Source organism: Triturus cristatus, chromosome 3_1 (genome assembly GCF_964204655.1).
Source record: "Triturus cristatus chromosome 3_1, aTriCri1.1, whole genome shotgun sequence".
Classification (NCBI taxonomy): domain Eukaryota; kingdom Metazoa; phylum Chordata; class Amphibia; order Caudata; family Salamandridae; genus Triturus; species Triturus cristatus.
The window spans coordinates 139238108-139256169 of record NC_140583.1 but is presented as its reverse complement, the minus strand read 5'-3'; the positions used below and the strand labels follow the sequence as shown (position 1 = coordinate 139256169).

General features: G+C 40.6%; 1 long non-coding RNA gene across 2 annotated transcripts in view; it reads left to right on the top strand.

Moving 5' to 3' along the window:
* Positions 1-18062, top strand: part of LOC146859843 (uncharacterized) — a 43267-nt gene that overhangs the window by 8626 nt on the left and 16579 nt on the right. For both annotated transcript variants that reach the window (XR_014979058.1, XR_014979059.1), the window contains exon 2: positions 6746-6801. This is a non-coding gene — a long non-coding RNA (uncharacterized LOC146859843). The remainder of the gene's footprint in view (positions 1-6745; positions 6802-18062) is intronic.

Here is an 18062-nt window from a genome sequence, read left to right as displayed (position 1 = left end):
TACCCTGCGCCGCCAGGCCTTATTCAGCCTGGTTCTTCAGTGCTATATAAAGAGCTCCGATACCCGATTCGGGTCAAGTTTGCGCTAGATAAAACTCTGCAAATAAATATATAAAGGGGCATTGTCTATAGATGAGGAGCAGGTTGGCCTTCATAGCTGATATCAAATCTAAGTGACTGAATACGGTGGAATTCATGTGATCCTGGACACTGCCGATTAGTGTATCTTGTATCACCAACACCTTAATTTGGTTTCTGACTGGTGTTCTCCTCCCCATCTTTTAGGTTGCTCCTTAGTGTCCTGATGAAGATCCTTCAGTAAGGTTTAATAAGCCTTTCATCATCTTGGGTCGAATCTCTGACATTCTTTATATGCGTGGTCTGTACTGATATCGCTATCCAAAGGGGGACAGCATTGAATTGTACAGTGTACCTATGCATTATGGATGTAAAACGATCTAAACCAAAAATCAGACAGGGGTGATTACTATCTGGTTGTAAATCATTGTACTGTATCTCTTTTGTCTTTCCTCACTTATGCAGAAGCACGTTTTCTAGCACTAGCTTTTTAATTTTTGGAGCGACCATTGTAAATAAAAAGTATATTATGTGTGTATGTTCAATTGTTATACGAATTTTGAGTTCTTTTCAATTGGACTTGGTGCTTTTTTGTGTTGTGGTGTTTGGTACATTCATCTTGTTGAGTAAAATGTTATTCTGTGACTTCTGAACCGAGGGTATTTGACTATCTTATTGAAATCCAGATTGGCTAGTAGCGTTGCCATATCTGCACAACCTCCGTTAGAGCCAATTTTATCTGTATCAAACTGTACCCAGGTTCTACGGAATACTAGGTTCCCCCATTACTGTGTAATGGGTCAAGAACATAACAGGCTCCCAACAACTTTGCACCTAGACTCTCCAATCTGTGAGTGTACCTTAACAAGTGATGCCACCCCAGGCCTGGAACCTTGGAAGTGGGCTTAAGTTGCTTACCAGCCTCTGTCGATCCAGTGGATCCGATGCATCTCCTCTGCTATGAGGCACAACCCTGAGTAAAACCAATGCATCTCTGCTGCTGAGGGGATTGGATCTGTGACATAGACCTGCATCACTGCTACAGCCCGCATTGCATTCAGAACCGCCACTGTGCTACACATCCTTGGTGCTGCCCTATCAATGCTCTGCATAGCAGCCTTGCAGCTCTTTGGAACCAATGCACCACCCCGCCTGCCCACCTAATCCTCGACACCGGATTTTGCATTGCAAGCCCCATTGACAGGATCCTCGACGATGATACAAGCCCTCGCAATGCAGCCTCACCGCACCTTGGAACCGTTGCATCATTATAGCTGTGCGGATCCCAGCAACACTCTGCAACCCAGGATTGAAGGTACTGTGGTTCAAGTGGCCTAACTGGATCCTTTGTAGCCGACCTGAACTCAATCGCAGTCGGCCATGAACTTGTGACTTTACCCCAGTCTGGCCCAACCACATATCCACAATTGCCGCTTTACACCTTTTGGTTCTATTTCTACTGAAAACGTTTAACTTATATATCCCTGTTTCTACTAATTGGATTTTTGACTATTTGGTCTTGTTTTATAAATTACATTTTGCTCTATTTTTGTAACCTGGTGTGGGATTTCTATGTGTGGTGTTTTTTATGTTTTACTGTTTGAAGTGTTGTTCAAATAGTTTAAACATTGCCTCTGAGTTAAGCCTGACTGCTCTGTGCCAAGCTACCAGAGGGTTGAGCACAGGCTAATTTGGGGTTCGCTTGTTCTTTACCCTGACAAGGATCGTGGTTGCTGCTAGACCAGGGCTCACCCCCCAGTAAACCAGTAACCCAATTTCTTACACTAATTCTACAGTGCTCTTTATAAAAGCAGGAAGAAAGGCCGAGTCATCCAATCTCGAACCCATGTTTCAGATATGCTGGTTAAAGATAGAGATGGTCTTTAGATGCATTAATGCACTGTGCCACCTTACTAGAATATAAAGCTCTAGCCTGCAGCTTACACACAGATCTCTGCTGCAGCAAGCGTGTTAGTCACTGTCTATAGCATTCTAGGACTCACGCCTATAACCTGCAAGGTGCACACAGGTCTATGCCATTTGTGCATTAACCTCTCTGGTGCACGGATTAGAACCTCATACTTTCAGTATAAGCAGAGATGTCTGCACACCAGACCCAAGCTCGCACCAGTGCTTCCTTCTGGTTGCACACAATTCTTTCTCTTGCGTGCATGTATTAGTGCAATGATCTGTATACTAGAACCTCCACCCAACCAACAGATCTTGCTGGCAAGGATTGGGTTCAGTGGGAAACCTGACTCAATGTTTTATCATTCTGGGGTCGATAAAATGAGTGATAGCAATTTGCAAGACTGTGCTAAGGGGCATTATGTAAACATGCCAGAAACGCTATAGAAGTTCATGTGAAAGTGATATTATAGTTCCAATAGATGTTAAGGCTCGTTTACTGGTTTGAAAGTTTCTATTTACATATCAGATACCAGTGACATACCAATGCACCACAGTGTGCTTACACATGCACACATGGCCTCACGTACTCACACAGTTGTCACTAGTGTCAATTCACTTATGTATACATTGCACTTTCTATAGGAAATGCCATTTTTTAATTGCTATTAGTTGACTCTTTTGTTCAATCCTTTTCGAAATTTGACATTCCTCTAACAAAGCAAACACAAATTCCACACCCATCAGTCAGGAAAAGCACACAATTATTTGGGGTGATCCAAAAGTAGCATCTCCCATTTTAAATTCCTATGTAAAGTTGCTCTCTCTTCAACAGCAAAAGCAGCTACACTGGTTTGACTCAGAAAAGGCCCATTTAGTAGTATGGTGTAAATGAATTATGTAGGTTTTGAGTTAGTTGTGTGTTAAAAAAAGGTATTGATGCGTTTCAAAGGGATAAATTATGTATACATTGGCGGTCGGGTTTGATGTTGGTTCGAGAACCAGTTTTGTATTATTAAACAAATGTAGTTGACTGACAGAGCTGTTTTTCCTGCTATGCTTGTGGCTCAAGAAAAGCAGCAACCTGACTGACCGCAGCAGATTGAAGGCTTTACTGTGGATGCCATTACACGATGGGCGCGGTTCACAAGACAGTTCTCAAATCTGTGTTGGACAAAAATCACCACGAGACACGCGCCTGTATGCATTTTATTTGATAAACAAAGTTTAAATATGCACTCGACCTGACCGGTATACTCTGTGCCACTGATGAAATGTGTAGGTTGACAGATAGCGGGCACTCAGTGGTACATGGCCTGCTTGACCTGTCAGCAGCCTTTGATACGGTGAACCACCACACTCAGCTCCCTAGACTATCCTTAGTGGGTGTTGGTGGTCTCGTGACATTTCTAGTTGGATGAGTGTAAATTCCCTGAAGCTAAATGGATGTAAAACCGAGCTCCTTTGCTGTTCTCCCAATAAAATTCCAGTAGCTATACTCTCTTTTGCCCCCATAGACCCTCTTGGTGCCTTAATGATGGTCTGTAACCTGGGAGTAAAGCTAGATGAAATTCTTGCACTTAAGAAGCATGTGAGTAGTTGGGTTTTGCTTCACCCTTGTTCGTGGTCACAGGACACTGTACCCAATGCTACCTGCCCCCACAAGCTTCCTCATTTCCAGGTGTGTAGTACTCAGTAGGTTGGGCTATTGTAATCCTCTCCTGCTGGGAGCCCCTAACTACCTGTTAAAGGCATTGGAACGATTCCAAGTAGTCATAACCAAATTAACATTAAATAGACCTCGGAACTCCTCTGCCTGCAGTGCTCTTAGAGATCTTCATCGGCTACCCATCGATCAGAGGATTACCTTATAATCACTCAGTGTTGTTATCAAAGGTCTGCAAACAAAGGTCCAAAGCTACTGCAGGCTAGGCTGAGGACATACACCCCAGAGAGGTCGCTTCGCTCAGCCACACTCAATTTTGTCCAAGATCAGAGATTTAGCAAAGTGTGCCATGGAGGGCATGCCTTTACCATTGAAGCTGCACAGTTATCAATTCAATTCAATTCAAATAGACTTTATTCGGATTTCAACAAACCATCCATAAAAGCACAAAACAAAATTTTAAAATACACATTAAATACTACAATTTTGGGCCGCAGCTTATTACATGTAAGAATATAATTTATAAAAACAACAATGAAAACACAAATATCCTTCTGACTGGGCTGTGCGTAAGGCCATCATGCAACAATATATAAAATTATGCATAGAAAATAGCTCATAAATTTATGATGACAAAACTAGTGCAATGTATTAAATTTCAACAAGACATGCTTTAAAGTGCAAAGTGAATGTCTAGACAAAATTAATCAATTTTCAACGACCTGCGTGAACGTACAATGGCTTTAAGAAAGCTACTAACTCTAAAAATTAATTCATCTGATCCCAGCATTAAAAAATGTCTATAGGCAAGGTTGTGGTTAAACAAGTCATATTTCCTACAATATGGGATTAGATAATGTCTTGTAAATTTCATATAAAAACCACAGCCGAAAATAAAATGGAGCATACTCTGGGTTCCACCGTGGTCACAAGGACAATGTAATTTTTCCGAGTTTTTGATGTAACCCAGTGGAAAGCAGATGAGGTTTGTGATGCTCCTGTCCCTGAATCTAAATAATAGAAGTCTGGTCCATCTGCCCAGTTTTTTACATAGATAGGGCTGGGGAGACGTCAGGAATTCAATATGTGATTCCTGGATTAGTAAATAATCAATTGTGGATTGTTTCACAGAGTCTGCTCTTTACCTTTCATTGTGAAAATGCTGATAGAGTGCCCTTCTCACCAAGTTTTTATGGGAGCCGTCAATCCTGTCGGGGTATGTGAAAAGATGACCGTAGTTGACGCTCACAAGGCTCCTTTCGACCGCATTGATCCATGCGATTAGAGCGACATTATCACTTTTCAAACAATCTAGAATAATCTCACGAGTCAGGGAAGCTGCCGGGTTTTGCCATATCCTTAGCCAAAATAATGCAGGTCTCACTCTAATAAAATCCTCAACATATTGCAGTTTTAATTCATTGTGACATACAAAGGTCGGTGCACTAATAACTCCCCCCAGGATCTTTCGACAGAATCTGTTCTCTTCTCTCTGTAGTTCTGTACAGTTCGAAAACCCCCAGACTTCAGCACCATATGTACCAGTTGGGAGACATTGGGTTCGGTAAATTTGTAATAAACTAAGAACCACATCAGCCTGGCGTGGTTGGCGTAGGGAGGTAATAGAATTAATCGATTTTGAAAGTTTATTTCTCCCCATCGCAACATGTGGTTGCCACGAGCCGCTGTTAGAGAATAGCAGACCCAGGTAAGGAAAAGTGCAAGTGCTTTTTAGAATGTTTGGGCCTATCACAATCTTTGAGATTTTATGGTTTTTTGGGCCGCAGGGCATTATGAAGGATTTGTTGAAATTAGTGCACAACCCTAAATCGGACATATAATTAACAAATCCCGATATTAGGATACGCAGAGCATTCGGAGTGCGGCCCATAAGGACCGCATCATCCGCGTAGAGTAACGCCGGGATAGGTTTCTTATTGATAATTGGAACGTCCTTAGTCAAATTGCATAGGGAATGAGTTAATTCATTGATGTATAGAATAAAAAGCAAGGGGGCCAATAAAAAGCAAGGCTGCACAGTTATGGAATAAGTTACCATCTCAAGTAATATCTCAGCCTGGCCTGCTCTAGGTCAGAAAGGCCCTTAAAATTGGATTTCCCCTAACTAACTAATAAAACGAGGTTGACACCATATTTCTTCTTTAATTCAAGTGTTTATTGACACCCACCGGAGGACAATACCAACAGCTGACCAAGCAGTCCCCACTGTCTTGTTGCCCAGCTACCCCTCAATGTTCTGGTGATGCACCTAACATTCTCTCAGGTGCATCACCGTTAAAGGGGAAGTTACGACACTAAAACTGGGAGGACATTTGGGCTCCCGTTACTGCACTTTTTCTCCTATCTCTGCCTCTCCTCGACAAGTTTAGCAATATTAGTGCCAGGATACCATTTTGGTCACAGTGCGCTCTATAAATAACCAAAACAACTACAAATACTCCAAGCGAGACAATCAAAAATGATTTTTGTATGTGTTTGAGAAGTGCAAATGTAAAAGAAATTAATACAAAATAATAACCCTCAGTCTGTGTGTCGTCGCAGTGGCTGGGTGCAAGCCATTTCCAAAGGCCATGTCTTGCTCCCATACTTAGCTTTGCTAGACCAAAGGATATTAGTAGTTTCCTGTGGATCAAGGATTTGGCGTTTCATAATGAACAGAGTCCATTCCTTGTATCCAGAGCCAGCTGACTCTTGCTTAAGACTGGTGATGTCATCTAGGATGTCATTTGTGATGTCATCTATGACCTCATGTGTGAGGTTATAAGCAGCGCATTTTAGGTGCTAGGGATTGTTGTGCTGCTAATGAAAACTGGAAACCATCATGATGTTTAGATTTTAGTAGCCCGAGTGTGGGCATAGGCTACTGCATATGTTTTTGCCATGCAGAGGAGGGATTGGGGCGGGAACTTGCTTTTGGACTGGCCCTGCCTGTGATCCTTGTGCCTTACGGGTATGGAGCAAATAGCACAAGGTGCATAATAATTTTATATGTGTGCCTTTTATTTATTTATTGGAAGTCTTTTGCAACAGGTAAAGTTCACCAAAGTGAATTATGCCCTGCTCTTTTTTACAGGTCTAGGCTTTGGATATTCCCAGCGGTCCCTCAAGAGAGAAGTGAAGCAGAAGCAGGTAATCTTTCTGTATCTTTATGGTCAAACCTTCGCCATGCCCTTATGTGCAGTGTTCTAGAGTTTAACAGAGTTAGTGCTCGGTTTGGGATTTAGGGCCATATGTATCAAGCAAAATTGCGATCGAAAATGCAAAAATTCGCAGAATTTCGGCGTTTGCAATCGCTATTTTGCTTAGTGGTATGTATGAGGCAAATCTGCGTGCAAAATAAGGAATCGCAAAATTTGCTATTCCTTATTTTGCGATCGCATTTAAGGAATCGCAAATTTTGCGATTCCTTAAATGCAATGTAGGAAGCACCAAAAAAGTGCAATTTGGCCTTAAGGAATCGCAAATAACCACCAACTTCAAGTTGGTGGTAATTTGCGATTTCTTTGAAAAATGAACTTTTTTGCATTTTTCAAAGTGCGATGTGAAGCACATACATTCCTTTAGGGCATGTATGTGCGCCACATGTGCACCCATGCTTATTTCAGGGGTGCAAAAGGGTGTCCTTTTAACACCCTTGCACCCTTGAAATTGCATTCTCAATTTGCGATTCTCTAATTGCTAATCGCAAATTGAGAATGTCTGCCCATTCATTCCTATGGGCCTCTAGGCCCATAGGAATGAATGGAGAGGTATTCCTTAATTGCGAATCGCAATTTGAGATTCGCAGTTAAGGAATATGTAGGATTCGTAAAATGTATTGCAAATCCTACATACATAGCATTTTGCGATTCTCAAATAGCGAATCGCTATTTGAGAATCGCAAATGAGAATTTTGATACATATGGCCCTTGATCCCCAAGAGACGGATAGAAAGAAAATCCCATGTAACTATAAATAGTCGGGGTAAGATGGTTTTAAGCAACCCGCTTGTTATAGATGGCATAGGGTATAGTCACTGTATGAGGGGAGAAAGAATCTCAAAAATGACACTAAACAAAACCACCTAAAAAACACAACTCTTGACTGTGACCGCCTTTATGAGCGACCCGCGGTCTCAATCATTTTTATGCTGCTTCCTCGTCTTCCCCACTCCCTGACCCTGTCATGCACCTGCATAATTCACGCTCCTCCTGGAGCGTGGCTTTGACAACTGGCCCACCGGCAGGGATCTTGCCTCGAAAAAGTAAACTGCCCTTCTGTGAACTGTTGTCGATTCCTTCGGAGTAGTTGGGTCGTACCGCCTCACCTCCACCTTCTTCTGTAGTCACCATTACTCTGTCGGTCCCTCGCTAATCCCGTAGTGTTCCTTGTCTTGCGGCTTCATCCTCTTTGGCGTCTCTCCCGGGTTCCTTCAACGTTCCCGATACTCGCTCTTCAGACTCCACTGCCAATGACGCTTCCTGCGTATTTTTGTATTGGAGCTGTTCCTGAGGCCAAAATGTAGGGTCCGTCTCCCCAGTCTCAGGAGGATCGTCATTAAAGGGGCCGGTGGAAGCCTACAAAGAGAAGGGTCTTTGTATATGATCTCCTGGCAAATAGAGCTCTCGATCATATATGCCCTCCCTATGATTTTCCCATTTGTTGAAAATGGAGAAAACGGGTGAGTAAGTCAGCGTTGCCTTGCTCCTTGTCTTTCCTGTGTCTGACTTTAAAATGAAAGGGTAGTAGAGACAGGAACCAATGTAGAACTCTGTCGTTACTACCCTTATTATTGTAAAACCTCGTAAAAGGGGCATGGTCCGTATAAAGAACAAAGGGTCACGCTTCCAAGTTTAGGGAAAGACACTCCTTTTCAATAGGGGGGGTATTTTTGTTCACAGGAGAATAACTTCCTACTAATATAAACAATTGGTCTTTCATTGACATCATGCTCTGTTTGTGATAAAACTGCCCAATAGCTACATCAATGCATCCATTTGCACAATGAAAGGTTTGTTAAAGTCAGGTGATAATAAAACTGGACTAGTCATGAGGTTGAAAGTTGCTCAAAATGTTTTGAGTGGACTGATTTCTTCAAGGGGTCTGTTAGAGGTGCAGATAGATCAGAATACTGAGGAAGAAAATGCCTATACTAACCTAATAAACCCAGGAAGGCCCTCAATTCTCTCTTAGACTTAGGAAAAGGGGCATCAATTATAGCTTTGACTTTGCTAATTTGGGGTTCAATTACTCCGTCCCCTAGGAGATATCTTAAATATCTGACTTTGCTATACGCAAATCTGGATTTCTTTGCGTTAATGTGGAGGCTAGCCCTTTGTAGCTCCATGAGTATCATGTGAAGATGTTCTAAATTTTATTCCCAGGACTTACTATATACAACAATGCCATCCAGATAAGCTGATGATAATCCTGTTGACGTTGTAATAGGGAATTCATGAGCCTCTGGAAGGTAGCTGGGGCCCCATGAAGGTCAAAGTAGAGTATGGTGAAGTGATAGAGACCATCAGGGGTAGAAAAGGCTCTTTTCTCTTGGTCACTGGGATGCAAAGGGACCTGCCATTAGCCTTTGGTTAAGTCTATTGTGGTAATATAATGGGCCTGTCCTAATTTCTCAATCAATTTTTAGACCCTCAGCAAGGGATAACCGTCTAGCTTAGAAGGCTTGTTGATAGTTCTAAAGTCAATACAGAAGCGCAAACTTCCATCTGGCTTCGATACCACCAAAATCGTGGAACACCAATTGCTGGCGGAGGGAACAATTACCCCCATTTTCAGCATTTGCTCAATTTCGATTTGGAGTGCTTTGTGAAGGGCTCCTGGCACTCAATAGGGATGTTATCTGATTGCTACTGCTTCTGGGGTATTATTAGGATGTACAGCAAGGTGAGTCCTAACGGATAGATCTGAAAAGAAATCAGAGAAAGTTCAAATAACTATGGTTAGGGCAGTTTTTTCTTCACAGATGAGGGCATCATTGATGTTGGTATCCCCAAGGGTCTGACTGGGTGACAGTACATGTATGTCCTTAGCAGGTAAACGTAACCATTTTTTTTAGGTGATTGATATGATAGATTTGTTTATTATTGGGCATTAATTTCAATTGATAAGTAACTTGTCTGATTTTCTTTAATATCTTATTGGGTCCTTGCCACTCAGTTTTAATTTTGGTGCTGGAAGATGATAACAGCACTAGGACCCAATCCCCTACATTATATTCTTTCCATTTCTTCCCCCATCATAGAAGTATTTCTGTGATTGCTGACTTTTCTCTAGGTTCTCGTGGGCACGGGTTCGTAGCTTGCACAGACGGGATTTTAATTGAGTGTCATAATCTAGGACAGAGTCCATTTCGTCGTCTGTATCCTTTTCCTACATTTTGTTCTTAATCTCTGAGAGACTATGAGGTTGTCGGCTAAAAAGAAGTTCAATAGGGGAGAACCGAAGGCTGCTTTTACTTGGCTACGGAGAACAAAAAGTGCTAAAGGTAAAGGTTGGTCCCAGTGTTTACCATCTCCAGACAGTATTTTCTTAAGGGTTAATTTAAGACTGCCATTATATTGTTCGTCCAGACCGTCTGTCTGGGGATGGTATACAGATGTCCTTAGGTGCTTAATATCCAATTGCCTACACACCTGTTTCATTAAGGTTGAGAAAAAAGGGATACCCTGGTCAGAGAGAATCTCACCAGGAAAGCCCAGGCAGGAGAATACTTCTGTTAGATAGTGGGTGATGCAGTTGGTGGTAATTGTCCTTAATAATATAGCTTCAGGGTAACATGTTGTGTAATCCATTAGGAACCATGCATGCTGGCCTCCTCTGGCTGTGCACGGTAGAGGATCAATAAGATCCATGCCAACTCTTTCGAATGGCTTCTCTATAATAGGCATGGTTAGTAAAGGTACTCATGGAGGTTGATATGGGTTTTACTTCGACGTAAGTCACACTGCCGACGATACTGTTTAATTTGTGCATAGATGCCAGGCCAATACAAATGTTTTATGATGGCATGACTGGTTCTCCCTAAGCCACTATGTCCAGCTAACAGGTGCAAGCGGACAAAGAATAATACATGTTCTCTAAACTCCAGGGGAACAAGGAGTTGAAGTTCCTCATCTGCATTCCCAATACGGTATAGTAACCCATTTTTTATACTAAAATGCGGAAAAGGTAGACGGGGTTATCCTGGATTCCTTTTGCAGCCTGCCACACGTTTTGTAAAGAGGCATTATTTAATTGATCTACCCTGAACTGCCTATCTAATACCAAGGGCTCTGGTTTCAGGAATGCTGCCTCCTGAGGTTCTTTTACCGGGAACTTCCTTCTTATGTTCATTTTTAGGTCATCCTGCAAAAGCGCAAAGAAATAGGGATTGTCAGTTCCCAACATTATCTGTTCAGGAAGGGTAGTGAGTACCCTGATTTCAGCCTAGCTTTTCTGTCCTGATTTATTAGTCAGATAGAGGTGGTCTACGAGGTAGGTTTTCATATCTCCATGTACACAATGGATGCATACTGTTTTTCCGGGACAATTTTGGATAGAGAAATTAGTTCATCCTTAAGACCAGATTGTCTGCACACTGAGCTTAAGAGAGCAGTTACCCAATTATCATATATAGATAGACTTACATAATAGATGGTTCCTGTCTCTTGATCATATAGGATGGACCGAGGGGAATAACTAATGTCCATGTAATGGTCTTCTGGTTTCTCTGCTTTATTTTTACAAAAACGGCCGCTATGACCCCACTCACCACATTCATAGCACTGGGGTCCAACATTAATATTGGAGTTCAGATGGATCATTTTATTTTTAGAGGGTACGGAAATCACTTAATATGGGTTCTTCCCATTCTTGGATCCGGGGAGTGAGGAAGCAATATCTGTCTTTTCCCATTCTGTCGGTGCATTGCCTGATTGTGCTCGGCCAAATGTTGTGGCCATTTCCACTGCCTGTTCAATCGAAAGGCCTGCATGTTGTGTCAGCCACCTTTGAGTCTGATAAGATATTAAATCTAATTCATGATTTCTTCTCTTATCTAGTTCTGGGGTTTTAACCTCCAGTCTGCAGCATCTTTCATTTTATTAATTATAGTCTTAGGGGTGTCTCCTGGTAAACCCCTTCCTTTCCTGAATTTATTTCTATATGTCTTGTCATCAACCCTAAGACGATCCAAAATAATCTTTTTTATTTCGGTATGTGCTGCAGTGCCTTCTGCGTTGGCAACTTGGTAAGCGGATTAGGCTTCATTAGTCAACTAAAGGGCCATATAAAAAACACCGTTTTCCATTGGCCATGAACTAGCTCTTGCAGCGCATTTGAAAGTTAGACAAAAATGAAGTTGCATCTTCTCCGGTAACACCTTTCTGTAGGGGTACCATGGGACCAGGTGCCGTTATCCCTCTTCCTTGACCTAGTCCTGCAACAAGTTTTACCTGTCCTATGACATCTTGGTCACGATTTCTCCTTGTGCCTGAATGCCATTAGGGAAGACAGTATGATCCAGTTAGGCTTGAGCAATATGTATCTCGAGGGCCCATTTGAGGTTCTCCTGACCATCTCTGAGTTGGTTTATTAGATTCTTCACCTTGTATCAAACGTCATTATGCCCGCATTCTCCACCACTTGGGATCCTTGTGCCTTATGTGTGGTGGGCAGTCAAAAAATCGAATTCATTATATCGACCTACAATAATATTGAGTTCCTGATATTGTAGGGGCAGAATATCGATGTCAAGAATATCGTTTACCAGAATATCGACCTTAAGGTAAGTAATATTGTTTTTTTATATCGAAGTTAGTAATATCGCAGTAAGTAATATCGTTAGCAAAAATGTTGTTGTTAATAATATTGATATTTATATTAGTGTTATGTATATGTATGTTTAACATTTTTTGTAATGTATTTTTATATATATGTATTAAACGTTTAGCAATTAGTAATTTTTTTAAAGCAAATTTTGTGTTTTTGTATTTGTGTTTTTGTATCAGAGCGGGTTGTGGGTTTATAGGGGATTAAGGTGGGAAGTAATTTATTTATAATTAATTAATTAATATGTTTATATATATATATATATTTTTTTTTTTAATTCTTTTTATTGGCGTTTATAGTAAACATATTGCAAATATATGCACATACGGATTTACGGTATTCATGTGCCCTTGGACCAACGTGTAAAGCTGTTGCTAATATAGTCAGCGGATCTCACAGGCTCAGAGTGTCAAGGTCCCTGCCTTATCCTATGTCTGGGCCCATCCCACTGACGTGCGCTGTGGATGCCGCACTACATGAGGGCTGCTATATGTATCCATATCCCCTGAGTTAGGTGTCCCTCAGATCATTGAAGCGCGGCCAACTCATTATTCTTAACGAACTGGCGACATATAAACTGGGGAGTGCACCCTATCTGGGATTATAGACATTGTGAATCTAACGTCGGAGAGCAGTGTCCCTGCCTGTCGCGGTGCTAGGTGCTTGCAGACGCGGGGAAGGTTCGAGGGAGGGGAGGGGGCAGGGGTCGATGGCGGGAGTATAAATCCCTGTCCGTGCATGGGCCGAGTAGGGTACCAGCTACAGTGTAAGGTTAGGGCCCACCGGGTGCCCGGATGTTTATATGTATTGTTATTGATTATTAATTTGTTGTTAATTAATTATTATCGGTAATTACTTTTTATTAATTGATTAATTGATAATTGAATTAATTATGTTAATTTTTATGTGTAGCGGGTTGTGGGTTTATAGGGGAATAGGGTGGGAAGTAATTGAATTATTATAAATTAATTAATATTTTTAAATGTATTGTTATTGATAAATAAATTTTTATTAATTATTAACTGGTTGTTAATTTTTATTAATTGAATAATTTATAATTATATTAATTATATTTTTTTTATTGTATTATTGTTAATTTATTATTAATTGGTAATTATTTTTTATTAATAGATTAATTGAAAATTAAATTAATTGTGTTCTTTTTTATGTGTAGCGGGTTGTGTGTTTGTGGGAGAATAGGGTGGGAAGTAATTTAATTTTATTTAGGTAATTATTAATTACATTTCATTGGTATTTATTATTAATTTCTTACTTAATTAATTTTTAATATGTTACTTATTTTACAAAAAGTATTTAATTAATAAGTATGTTAATTTAACCCCTACGCTATCCAACAATTTCCCTACTGTTACACTCCCTGGAGTGGGAATAGTAATTTTTACTCCTACGCTATCGAACATTTTCCCTGCTGTTGCACTCACTGGAGTGGGAATAGAAATTTTTACCCGTACGCTATCCAACACTTTCCCTACTGTTGCACTCTGTGGAGTGGGAATAGTAATTTTAACCCCTCCGCTATCCAACACTTTCCCTACTGTAGCACTCACTGGGGTGGGAATAGTAATTTTTACCCCTACGCTATCCAACACTTTCCCTACTGTAGGACTCTCTGGAGTGGGAATAGTAATTTTAACCCCTACTCTATCCAACACTTTCCCTACTGTTGCACTCTCTGGAGTGGGAATAGTAATTTTAACCCCTACGCCATTCAACACTTTCCCTACTGTTGCACTCACTGGGGTGGGAATAGTAATTTTTACCCCTACGCTATCCAACACTTTCCCTACTGTTGCACTCTCTGGAGTGGGAATAGTAATTTTAACCCCTACACTATCGCACACTTTTCCTAATGTTGCACTCACTGGCGTGGGAATCGTAATTTTTACCCCAACACTATCCAACACTTTCCCTACTGTTGCACTCACTTGAGTGGGAATAGTAATTTTAACCCCTACGCTATCCAACACTTTCCATACTGTTGCACTCACTGGAGTGGGAATAGTAATTATTACCCCTACGCTATCCAACACTTTCCCTAATGTTGCACTCACTGGGATGGGAATAGTAATTTTTACCCCTACGCTATTCAACACTTTTCCTACTGTTGCACTCACTTGAGTGGAAACAGTAATTTTTATCCCTACCCTATCCAACACTTTCCCTAATGTTGCACTCACTGGGGGGGAATAGTAATTTTTAACCCTACGCTATCCAAAATTTTCCCTATCGTTGCACTGTTTTGAGTTGGAGTAGTAATTTTATTAACTCTGCTATCTAATATTTTTTATATTATTTTAGTTAATGTAGTATGTAATTAATATTAAAAAGAGTATTTTTTTAAAAATTTGTTATATATTTTTTTTTAATTTGCATTTATATTATTGTTTAATGTGTATATATGTATTTATAATATGTATGATATTTAAAAAATATATGTAAGTTATTTATTTATTTATTTTTATTTATTTATTGATGAGATTTTTTGTGCGCAACTAATACCCTAAGGTGTCTAGGCGCAGCGAGATACTCCAGATTACAGCACAGATCAGACCGCATTCTCATTGATTAAAAAGCCAGGTCTTCAATAATTTGCGAAAGTTAATAAGGGTGGATGCAGTTTTAATGTGCAAAGGAAGTAAGTTCCAGAGCACAGGCGTTGTTACCAAAAATCTCCTGTCACCCCAGGTGGCCGTTCTTGTACGGGGGACAGTCAAAAGATGGCTAGCTGCTGATCTTAGATTTTTTTTAGGGATGTACACCTGAAAAGCCTCTTTTAAAAACTTAGGTCCTATTTGATGAATGGCCTTATAGGCTATACACAGGGCCTTAAATTTGATCCTGCTCTCAACCCTTAGCCAGTGAAGATGGCGTATGGCTGCAGAAGTGGAATGTCGCCTAGGGATGTTAAGCAGGATCCGTGCTGCCATGTTTTGGACGGACTGAAGCTTGTTTAAGATGTATTTGTGTGTGCCAAGGAAGAGAGCATTTCCATAATCTAATTTTAAAAAAAGCTAGTGTGGTAACTAGCGTTTTTCCTGCAGAGACTGGTAAGTACGGCAAGAGTTTTTTTATTTTCTTCAATACAAAGAAAGTAGCCGAAACGACCTTGTTAACATGGCATCCAAAAGATAACTTGTTATCAAAAATCACTCCCAGATTTCTGACCTTGGTTGCTGGTATCGGAGGCGGGCCCATCTGACTAGGCCACCATATGTGAGACCATTCTGGATGGATTGTGCCAAAGGTCATAACCTCAGTTTTCTCCGCATTAAGTTTCAGGCAGTTACTGTGCATCCATGATTGTACACCCAGTAAACCCTCCTGAAACCCAGCTGCTACCACAGGGCCATTCTTGTATACCGCTAGCACGAGCTGGGTATCGTCAGCGTAGGTAGTTAAGCGCATCCCATAAGATTTAATGACCCTCGCCAAGTCCGAAACATAAATGTTAAAAAGTGTGGGACTTAGCGAGGATCCTTGAGGGACCCCACAAGGTAATTCAGTAGTGGGTGAATAGTAATTGCCCAGCTTTACTGCCTGTCTGCGGTTGGATAAAAAGGAGGCTATAAGGTCTTTGGCCAAATGATTGATCCCAAAGGTTGCGACACGGTCGACCAAGATGGTATGGTCGACCGTGTCAAAGGCCGCCGATAGGTCCAATAAAATGAGAACTGCAGCTCCTCCTAAGTCCATAATCTCTCTGATTTCGTCTGAGGCTTTAATTAGTGCTGTCTCAGTTCCGTGTTCCCTCCGGAACCCGAACTGAGTGTCATCTAAGAGTTTATGATGTTCAATAAACTCTGAGAGCTGTTTATTCATAATGGCCTCTATGATTTTGGACGTAAAAGGGAGGCAAGCAATAGGCCTATAGTTGGACGAAATAGTGGGGTCCAAGGAAGGTTTTTTAATTAAAGGTTTAACAATGGCCTTCTTCCAACTCTCTGGGTAGGCGCCGGATTTAAATATGGTGTTACATATTTCAGTTAGAGGCTGTGTGATAACATTCTGTAATTTATTCATTGTTGTAGGAGGGCAAGGGTCAAGTGGAGAACCTGATTTGATCTTACAGATGAGCGAACTGATCTGATCTTCAGTAGCTGGCTGAAATTGATCAAAAAAGGAGTTGCTGGGTATTGGATGAATGATGGATGTAACATCAGTTTTTCCTAACTGTTCCTTGGAAAAAGTAGAATAAATATCCGTTATCTTGGTTTTAAAAAATGTGGCTAATGAGTCACATAGTTCCTGCGAGTTGTCAATTATAGGTCCCTTTGGACTAGAGAGAGAATTCACGACTTGAAAAAGCATCCTAGATGAATTATGTGCTTGTTCAATTTGGCCAGTATAAAAAAGATTTTTTTGCGTGTTAATGGCTTTTTTATAAATAGCTAGAGCGCTCTTATACTCTTGCTTGGCAGAGGGACTGTAATTTTTTCTCCAGCGCCTTTCAAGGTTTCTACAGTATTGGCGTTGGAGACGCAGTTCTTCTGTGTACCATTGGGCAGATGGCGTAGCTCTATTGGGGCGATAATATTTTTCAGGTGCAACTTGGTTGGCTGCCTTTAAGATCCAATCCTGAAAATTTGCGGACATGGTCTCAGTATCACCTGTGTTTTCTGGAATAGATGACATCAGGAGATTAGTAAAATACGGCATATCTGCCTTATTCCACCTCCGTGCCCCCACTAGCGGACGGACTTTATTCTGAGAAAGTTTGAGTGGTAACTGTTTAATCCTAAAGGTTATAGCTTGATGATCAGTCCATATCAAAGGAAATAATACTGATGTCTCAATTTTGGGGTCGTTGGTAAATACACCATCCAGTGTGTGGCCAGCATTATGCGTGGGGCCCCTCACTAGCTGCTGCAGTCCTATTGCCTGCATATCAGCGATGAGTTGGACTGTGTCTTGATTATCCATGTTTTCAAGCGGGAAATTAAAATCCCCAAGAATCGTATAGCATGGTGAATCTATTACCGATTCCGTAATTTCTGTAAGAGCTGCCAAAAATTTAGTACGTGTTCCTGGAGGTCTGTACACAAGTGTCCCTTTAAAAGCTTGTTTCTGGGTAAGATTAATAGTAAATGCAACAGCTTCGCAATTAGTGCTGTGAACAGGGTCACATTTGGTCCGATAGGTATCCCTATATATAATGGCTAAGCCTCCACCTCGCCTCACCTTATTAAAATCATCATTAAAAATGATTAGTAAGTATATATGTTATATAATATATGTATATGTTTAATTTAGTTTTACATTATATATATATTATTTATAATTTTTAAACATTTTGCATTTTCTTAACTATGTTTATTTTAATTATATGTATTATTTACTTTATTTTACATTATTTTTTTAACTTTAGTAACAAACGATATTTTTAACAACGGTATTTTTGACATCGATATTTTGTTTTCGATATTTTTGTACTTACCATAATGTAGATAGGATGTCGATATTCTAGATCTCGATCTTTCGCCTCCGATATTTTTGACGTTGATATTCAGGTAGTCGATATTCTGTTAGTGATTCCTTATGGGCATGTAACAAGTGGCACAGGG